At 46.7% G+C, this 10,406-nt stretch overlaps 1 non-coding gene across 1 annotated transcript; it reads left to right on the top strand.

Annotated features, from left to right (window-relative positions):
- The first annotated feature begins 9,582 nt into the window (after positions 1-9,582).
- Trnag-gcc (transfer RNA glycine (anticodon GCC)) lies at positions 9,583-9,653 on the top strand. Its single transcript has one exon. It is a non-coding gene; the product is annotated as a tRNA-Gly (tRNA).
- The last annotated feature ends 753 nt before the right edge of the window (positions 9,654-10,406 follow it).

The following is a 10,406-nucleotide window of genomic DNA, read 5'->3' on the forward strand; positions in this document are numbered from 1 at the left end:
TGATACACTGATGCCGTTTCGTTGGGGATGCAGTGTTGCACTCGCGCACGGATGCAGCCACCTTCCAGCTGCTGTGCCCTGATGGGAAGTAGACGAGCTTTGATACGTTGTATGGACATTTGACGTTCGGGAGACGGCGGTTACGTCGCCAGCTCACGTAACGCTGTATAGTAAAATTCCGATGCCGTCCTTTGCCAATTCGACCTGTCACGCCCGTAGGGGATCAAGCTCCTTCGGAGTACAGGTTTGACACGTCTCAGCCACCACAGCAACGTGGAAGAGTATATGGGAAGGTGCCTGAAACAACGACGCCACGTGTCAGTAACTGCTTGCCGACACGCTCCCTCGCGAAGGAGGGTGACGGTTAACGTGCATGGGCCTCTGCTGCGCCTGGTGAGTTGTCAGGGTACAGTAATAGTGCAGATATACGAGAGATGATCCGTGAAGGCCATCGGCCAGAGTTATGCATCACAGGTCGCTGTGTGGAGGCCACGTGAGACGTATATCCGGTCAAGACAACTGGCAGAGTGGCCGGTAAAATGCGTATATCCGCGCTAGTTCCCATGATGTAAGAGCCATGGATCATGGAGCTGAGGTCACATACCACTGCTTGTAGAGCCGGGCACGGGACGTAATGCGATGTCTGGTTCTCGGCCTGCAGAACACTGTTAAAATCGCCACCCGTTATGTAATGGTCCATATTTACTTGCAAAAGTTGGGTGGCCTCCTCCAAATCAAAGACGTGCCTGTCACTGTGGTGTGAAGTACTGGAGGGAGCGTAGACGTTAACGACGCGGACTGTGCCAAGTGTGAGAGTGATGCCTCACACGTATGGCAAGTATGATATGTCCTTTGCTTCCGTGCCATCTCGGAGAAGGATGGTCATTCCTCCTGTGCCATCACTGGGTGGTAGGCTGTAGTTGGTGTAGCCATGTAGGTCTAAATGCAGGTCGGGACATACCTCCTGGAAAAGGGCAATGTGCAAGTCTGCCGCTCTGATCGTGTCGTGTAACATGCGGGCCTTGACAGTAGGATGGACACAATTGACATTGACTGTTCCCACATGTTGTGAACATAGTTCCGCGTAGTTAGCGCGTACACAACTTTCCCACTAGAGCGCGCCCTGCTAAGCACAACAGCACAGGCGCAGCGTTCGTCCGTCTCCACACTACGAGATGGCGCTGTCTTAGAGACGGACCAAATTCTGCTTCCGCCGATCCGCGTATTAATATGTAATGCAGCCAATGAGATTGCTGCTAACGTAGAACCTTTTCTCCTCACGGATCACACTCGTGCAGTGATACCTGAAAACTCGAGGTATTATAACGAGTGTACAGACCTCCGATTAGTCAGTCTGCATTTGTCTGCACCAGTCTGCATTAGTCTGTAGTCAACTTTCAGTCTGCGCCTAATAAGATTACCATATTCCTGTACATGATCATGAAGGCTATCCAACACATACTGACTATTAGTTTGCTATTCAGCCGTCTAGAGGATGACATGGTTAGGTCAGTTACATTCCTGTGACCTAACAGGCCTTTCCATTCGGACAGCTCCTGCCATTAGCCGGAAACGTGAATCATTCCCACCACAGGTCACCTCTGCCATGAGCCCAGACAGAATCGTCCTACGAAACCGGCTACGTATATACTTGATCGCTATACTTACAGTTAAATATTACGATTGCTGTCTCAATTGGACGACATTCGACAATGAGCGAAGTACCGGAAATACTCTTCTGGCTGCTGTGGCTCTGGAAATAGAAATATCTGTACCATTCGTATGACTTAAGATACTCTTCCAAGTACAAAAAAATCTTCCATTCCCTTTGGTATCGCAGTATTCCTCGACGAATCCATACCTTCCTTATGACTGGACACAGTCATTTTCTTTGCACATGTCAGGACACACACACACACACACACACACACACACACTCTTTATAAGCCTCAGGCTCAAGGTGAACCTATCACGCATCTACTAGTACTAAGTATAATACTTCGCCAATAACTGATTGCAGGCGATACGAACCAATTCTGTTCGAAAATCACCGATAGGTGGTCATGTTTTTCCTGCGGGGGTACCACTGTGTCGTAGAAAGAGAGGCGTAATCGTCTTACAAGCTGCCAGATGTTAAAACACGATCGCAACAATTATGTTACTATCGCAATCGGTCTTGGTTCTACAGGTGCTCACAAATATCACTGATGATATCTGTGTTATAAAATATACAAGCCTTATAAATCGAGGTATGGCGTTACCTCCGAATGAAGTTGTTTCTCCACATAAATACAGCGACACTGAATATAAACGGTGATCGCCGGAGTGTATATTATCAGACCAACAGTGCGGTTACACCTAGCCGACGGGTTTAAGCTCGAATTTGGAAAGATTCGGCTAAGGAACGTGGTATGAAGCCGGTTTTTGCAACTCTCTCATGACGCAGCTAGATATTTCTCCAACATTTGTAACGCAATCTGTCTCGATGGCACGTCAGAGGTTCTGCAATATATCCTCTGAGTTATAGGCGATGGTTGATTGAGAATGATCGCAAACAGTAGGTGGTGTGCGGATTGAGGTCATAAGAAATGTACATAGGCTTTTCCGATCTCTAGTGCCACGCTTTCCTTTGAAAATGCTGTCTATTCCACCACATACCTGCGCTGCATCCTACGGAGAAGTCTTTTAATGATTACAGCCACTAGTGAATCATAGTTCTGGCACTCTCATGTCTCGAAACGAGTCACCTTTTTCGAACCAATCTATTACAGCAAAGTTCCAACGTGGTTTTAGATAGTCCCTATGCATCTTGCAACTCCCCCTCAGACTGCGCTTACATCCCTGAAGCTTTGGTCATGTGATCGTTCCAATTTAAGTAGGAACTGAGCAGAAGTCAGAGAAAACTATATCTACCACATTCTGCAGTCCGTGTAGAAACAAGCTATCATCGTTATTCTGTACCATCCCACAGAGAAAAATTACGAAATATAAAAGCACCGCTAACTTCATCCGATAGGGAAATCGATAAGATTTTTACCGCATCTCTCTCTCTCTCTCTCTCTCTCTCTCTCTCTCTCTCTCTCTCTCTCTCTCCCTCCCTCCCTCCCTCTCTCTCTCTCTCTCTCTCTCTCTCTCTCTCTCTCTCTCCCCCTCTCTCTCTCTCTTCCGATATATCGCAAATAAATTCCGTCTGCGTGACGGCATCGAGGACATGTGACGACCCTATTCAATGTACAGCTGCTGATCCATTGGAACAGGCGGCCAGTAATCAAAATCGCTTGGACAGACCAGTGTAAAGCGTCAACGCCCGAACTGTAGGAGGAGGAGGAGGAGGATGACCATATCCCACAGACTATACTGTCAGTCCAAGAGAGGCTACCTGCGTCGTTGTTCGAAACAATTTTTTTTTTCTGCTGTAACACGCTTTCTACACTGCCATACATTTTGTTTTTACCGCCACGACTTCGAAGTCTGTGTCAGGTTCTAAACTGACATTAACACATTTTGATCCACTGCCTCTCTCAGAAAACTAGACGTCGGACGATGTAAATCATGTTGTTACTGCTGCTACCGTAACACGTACACGTACACACACACACCCACACCCACACACTGGATGATTTTAAATAAAAGACAGTCACAACTTAAAGGAACTGCAAGAGTTTTGCAGTGTTGTGGAGCATTTCCAAACCGCTGTCCAAAGGTGACTGACGACCTCTACATTTAAACCCATCTGTCACAGTGACGGCACAGCTGATGACTGTGTTCCGTTTCGATTGATTCGTCATATTGTTGTCATGTACGCTATCTCTTTTTCGGTGCTAGCCGTCCCCAGAAGGTATTTCCCCTCCAGCAAGACTCTTTGTCCATCTCAAACAAGGGATGCCTGTGAATCATTATGTGGTAATAAACGTGTACCAGTGGACGGATGGGTCGAAAAAGACTCCATCGACGTACTGTGATAATAAGTATCACAGCTGATAGTGCGAACAATTTTAGCAATTTTACAGCAATTTCAACACCGACTAATGATGCGACTGCAAGCTTCCCAATTTTAGTACCATCGCTAAACCACACCTCCTCCACTTTGCGAACACCACTGCGAATGTAGATAGATGACTGTGCAGTACGTCCATTCATTATTAATTTTCGAACATAGACATCATCACAGTATACCAGACAGCGATCTACATGTTTATAGCAAAAAAAAAAAAAAAATGGTTCAAATGGCGCTGAACACTATGGGACTTAACATCTGAGGTCATCAGTCCCCTAGAACTTAGAACTACTTAAACCTAACTAACCCAAGGACATCACACACATCCATGCCCAAGGCAGGATTCGAACCTGTGACCGTAGCCGTAGTGCGGTTCCAGACTGAAGCGCCTAGTGTTGTAACCTGTTGTGACCGCGACCGGAGCGGTCGCGGGCTGGCCGAGGAAGCGCGGCTAACGGAGAGCGGCCCGCGAGCGAACAAACGAACGGAAAGGACGGACACGAAACAACGACGGACGATGGAGAGAGACCTTACGACAACAACATGCTCGAAGCAACGGAGCGACAGAGATAACCAAACGAATCCAAGACGTCCACGAGTAAGGATAACAGAACGATAAACACGCTGTCTGTTGTCGAGGCGAGGTGTCGAGACTCGCTGGCTGAGCGAGAGGCAGGCGCTTAAATACTGTACCGGGGGCGCTGCTATTGGCCGCTGGAACCACGTGTTACACTGTGGTGCCCTCACACTAATTGCGGGCCAAGACGTGCGGGCCGCCACAGCTTACGGCGCGATGGTGTAGAGACCTCTAGGGGTCTTCGACGTCTATGACGTCTGGCGGGGATTCAAATTCCGCGGCGCGCAGTACCAGATCCCTCCCCACTGAAAGTTGCGCATAGGGACAGAAACGCCTCGTACGATGCTGAGGTGGGCGGCAGTGGGGAGAAGAGCCGGGCTCATCAACCGCTATTGGCGGGGAGGAAGGAACGGCCGAGGTATCCATGACAGGCGATCCAGAGTCCAGGATGGGGGAGGGAACTGCCGACCCACCTGCGGGTGGAGAGGGCCGGTGGCAGGCCCGCGGGGAGACGGCAACCGGGGGCAGGGATGATGACTCGAGGACCACGTACGCACCTGAAGGAGGTAGGGGAAGAGGCAGCGGCGTGAGTCCCAACACTTTCGAGGTTTTGCACTGACATCACACACCATCCATCGGCCGCGACGACTCTGGCAGGTGTCCAACATGCCTTGCGCTCGTACTCGCAGGCCCACACGGCCGTGCCAGGGGCATACGACTGCGAGGGCCAGGAGTGGGGGCGGGAGGGGGATGGTCTCTGCAAATGAAGCAAGGTTCGCCGCTGTCGCCCATGAAGGAGCTCATCCAGACTGCATCCGTCAATTGGCGTAGTGCGATAGGTGCTCAAAAACAGAGTGAGGGATGATGTGGTTCGAGACGTGTCGACCATCTTTGCCAACTGGTGTTTAATAGTGCGGACAAGCCTCTCCGGCATTCCATTGGACAAAGGGTGGAAAGGGGGGCTATGGATATGTTTGATGCCGTTGGCCTGTCAGAAGTCGTGGAAGGAGAACGCCATGAATTGGGGACCATTATCGGAGACCAACGTGTGTGGCAGGTCCTCAATGGCGAGAACCTGAGCCAGGGCCATGAGTGTAGCCTCCGTGGTGGTGGAGGCCATGAATGCAACATACAGGTATTTGGAGTAGTCATCAATGATGAGTAACCACATGGATCCCAAAAACGGGCCCGCAAAATCGATATGGATGCGATCCCAGGGCTGGGGAGGCACAGGCCAGGGAGCAAATGACTGAGGGAGACTTGCCTGGTGACGCGCGCAGACAGTGCACCCACGGACCAGGCGCTCAATATCGCCATCGATGCCTGGCCAATACACATGCCAGCGAGCCAAAACTTTCATACGGGACATACCCCAGTGCGCGGTGTAACAAACCGACCACCCAAAGCCGCAATTCCAGAGGGATGACCACCTGATGAGCTTCCGACTCCGCCGCCAACAGAAGATATCATCGACCACGGAGAGCCTGTGGGACAGGTGGCGCCAGGGGCTGAAAACGGACTGCATCTGATGAGTAACACCGGAGGGCCACCCGTGGACCACTTAGTTGAGAACCTGCCGCAAGACAGGGTCACGGTGGGTAACCACAGCAATGTGAGCAGCCATAAGAGGCAGACCGTCCAGTGCATCCCAGCGGGTAGAATCAATGTGAAAGCAGAGGACCTCCTGTTGGTCAAAGGAAGGATCGGGGCCTGCTGGGAGGCATCAAAAAGCGTCCGCGTTAGCATAGTAGGCAGTGGGCTTATACCAGATGGTGTAAGCATAATTAGGTAAGAAAATGCCCAGCGCTGAAGACGTTGAGCCGTCCGCTCTGGAAGGGTGAGAGTGGCGTCCGAAAAGTGTAACCAAAGGTTTATAGTCCGTCAGTAAGGGGTAACTTTACCCCAAGAGATAGGTGAGAAATTTTTGGACAGCAAACACGATCGCCAGGGCCTCCTTTTCAATCTGTGAGTAGTTACGTTGTGCTGGGTTCAACGTCTTAGAGGCATAAGCAATGGCATGTTCAGAGCCATTGGCATCCCAGTGCGCAAGGATGTCCCCAATGCTGTATGCTGACGCGTCAGCCGCCACAACCAAGGGGCGGTCCAGAATGAAGGGAGTAAGGCAAGGAGCAGTCTTCAGCATTGCCTTTAAATGGAGAAAGGCCTGGTCACAAGCAGGAGTCCAGTCAAAAGGTACCCCTTTGCGACGCAAGTGATTGAGGGTTGAGCAATGGAGGCAGCATGGGGCAAGAACTTTAACTAATAAGTAACCTTGGCCGAAAACACCTGCAGTTCAGATAAGTCCTTGGGACGAGGAAGTGCCTCAATGGCCATGACATTACGACCCAAATGGCGAATGTCCTCTTTGCGAAGCCAGTGGCCTAAGTATTCCACTTCCGGTTGAAAAAAACAACACTTGTCCAGCCGACAGTGTAGACCAGCAGACTGCAGAGTATGAAATAAGGCGCTGAGGTTTCGCAAATGTTCCTGGTGGGAACGCCCGGTGACCAATATGTCATCCAGATAATTCACACAGGCAGGGATAGGCTGTGTAAGCTGCTCCAGGAATTGTTGGAAAATGGCCGGCGCAGAAGAGACACCAAAGCGAAGGCGCTTGTACTTATACAATCCGAAAGGCGTGTTGATAAACATGATGTTCTGAGATTCAGCATCCAAGGGCAACTGGTGGTATGCCTCAGCGAGGTCGATCTTAGAAAAATACTCTCTCCCGGCAAGCTTGGCAAGAAGGTCTTCCTGTCGGGGAATGGGGTAAATGTCAACGAGGGACTGAACATTGACTGTAGTACCGAAGTCCCCACACAGCCTAAGGGACCCATTGGGTTTCCATATGACCACCAGTGGCGTCGCCCAGGCACTGTAAGTTACAAGTTCCAGAACGCCAGCGGCCTGGAACCGATCAAGTTCCTGCTTGACCGCCAGCCGTAAGGCCACCGGAACGGGCTGGGCCTGGAAAAAACGAGGCTGTGCATCCGGCCGTAGGGTGATGTGTGCCTGAAAGCCGGAAGCACATCCGAGACCAGCTGCAAACAATGACGCAAAAGCGGAGCACAGATCGCCCAAGTCCTTAAAAGGAACAGCAGTGGACATGACCTTAACTTCGTCGCAAATTGAAAATGTAAATAGTTGGAACACATCCAGGCCAAAAATAGTCGAAGCTGACGTATGGTCGTCGACAAAGAGGGTAAGGAGCTAGGGGAACACGCTTGTATCACCTGGACGATGAACTGCCCATGAAGGGGAATGGAATCATCAGACAGATTTATCCAAAATTCTTGAAAAAGTAATGTATTCAAGAATAGCATCACATATCTGTAAAAATGAAGTACTAACAAAGTGTCATCTTTGTTTTCAGAAAGACGTTTCAACAGAAAATGCTACATACGCTTTCACTGATCAAATTTTAAATGCATTGAATAACCGAACATCACCTATTGGGATATTTTTTGGAAGTGTGAATCATGAAACTCTTCTAGATAAGCTGAAGTATTGTGGGATGAGTGGGGCAGTGCACAAATGGTTTAATTCATACTTCACTGGAACTCTGCAGAAGGTTGAAATTAATAGTACAAATAGCCTGCAAAAATTAGCAGAGTCCTCTAACAGGAGGGGTATCAATAATGGTGTCCTACAGAATTCATTCTAGGGTCCCTTATTTACTTAATATATGTTAATGACTTGCCACTATATATTCATGAAGATGTAAAGCTAGTTCTTTTTGATGATGATACAAGTACAGTAATCACACCAAACAACCAAGTGTCAGGTGAGGAAATTGTAAATAATGTCTTTCAGGAAATCATTAAGTGTATCTCTGCAAATGGACTCTCACTAAATTTTGAGAAAACACAGTGTATGCAATTCTGCACAATAAATGGCATAACACCATTGATAAATATAGACTATGAACAGAAGTCTGTTGCTAAGGCAGAATACTCAAAATTTCTGGGTGTGTGCATTGATGAGAAACTGAACTGGAAGAAACACATCGATGATCTGCTGAAACGCTTAGGTTCAGCTACTTATGCTATAATGGTTATTGCAAATTTTGGTGATAAACATATCAGTAAATTTGCCTACTATGCCTATTTTCATTCACTGCTTTGATATGGTATCATCATTAAGAGAGAAAGTATTCAATGCACAAAAGTGTTTAATCAGAATAATAGCTGGAGACCACCCAAGATCACCTTGCAGACATTTATTCAAGGAACTCGTGATATTCACAGTACCTATGCAATACATATATTTTCTTATGAAATTTGTCATTATTAACCCATCCCAGTTCAAAAACAACAGCGAAGTGCATAGCTACAAAACTCGAAGAAAGAATGATCTTCACTATTCTGGATTAAATCTCACTTTGGCACAGAAAGGGGTGAATTATGCTGCCACGATAATCTTTAGTCATTTGATAAATAGTATTAAAAGTCTGACAGATAGCCAACCAATATTTAAAGGCAAATTAAAAGAATTTATGAGTGACAACTCCATCTACTCAATAGATGAATTCTTAGATAGAAAGTTGTAACAGCAAAAAAAAAAAAAAAAAAAAAAAAAAAAAAAATTAGAAAAATTTAATTAATCATTTTGTCTAAAGAAAACTTATGTTAAAGTTTACGGTGCTGCGTATTTGAGGAATAAATATTGCATTGAGAACCGATGTAAAAAAAAAATTTAAATATCCTCACTTGAAATTAATATCATTCTTGGAAAATAATTAAGCAGATATACAATGAGAAATCAGAACCAAAAAAACCTAACTCTTCGAGAACCAAATACACAGCTGTTCTTTACCGCTGTTTGTCTGTCGACCGCGCCAAAGTTGTTATTGGACGATTCGTATTTGTTCACTTACTGGCGTCATAGTGACTGCGTGCTAATGCTTCGCTGTACTTCTACCACCACACGTACAAAGCCATCGAATATTTTCCACTTTACTGTATAATTGCTGCGACAATATCACGTAGTTTCCTAAGTCTATCCTGTAGCATCGGTGGTTCAGTGGTAGAATGCTCGCCTGCCACGCGGGCGGCCCGGGTTCGATTCCCGGCCGATGCAAATATTTTGAATTCAATTATGTTCTCATTTTGACAGAATGAAGTACGAAAGACTTATGTTTCCACTTTCTGTACACATTCTATTGAGGACTGTAAATATCTTCTAACATTAACGGTCACCTACGCACAACGCAGAATACAGAACTCCTCTCTTGTGATTAATGTTTGGAATTGTGATATGCTGAAACAATCTACGGTACTCAATGAACATACGTTTTCCAGTGCGTTAATATTAACTTGTGATCATTCCCAAACAGTATAGTGAAGCAGAACGAGAACTCAGCAACTTACGTTGTATGTCACATTAAAACTAGATTTTGTTATTATTGTCGCTGCCTAGAACTTGTGATAACCACACGACGCTTCATAGTGTAATGTGATCAGACATCCTTCATTTTACGGGATCATCCCTAATTTAACTTAAGTATCCGGTTGCTCCGACAAAATACATATGGCATAGTCCATTAAATTTCGGGCATATAGCCGTGCAAATAAAACTTCGTCCACTGATATTTCATTTGCGCGGCTGCATGCTCGAAATTTAATGGACTATTCATTACGCCGCGAAAAGTTGAAAATGTACATGTGGGATGTATAATGTTCCATCTTTTACTAACTATTTCGTGTTTTTTTGAAACAGCGTGTCTTTAAGTAAAGTGCAGCATAATCAAATGGAGAACTAAAGTGCTCATGCCCAAAGAATAAAGAAAATACTCTCTTTGATTAAAGCAAAGTGAACTAAGTCCATCATTTT

The sequence above is a fragment of the Schistocerca gregaria genome, chromosome X, assembly GCF_023897955.1.
Source record: "Schistocerca gregaria isolate iqSchGreg1 chromosome X, iqSchGreg1.2, whole genome shotgun sequence".
In the NCBI taxonomy this organism is placed as follows: Eukaryota; Metazoa; Arthropoda; class Insecta; order Orthoptera; family Acrididae; genus Schistocerca; species Schistocerca gregaria.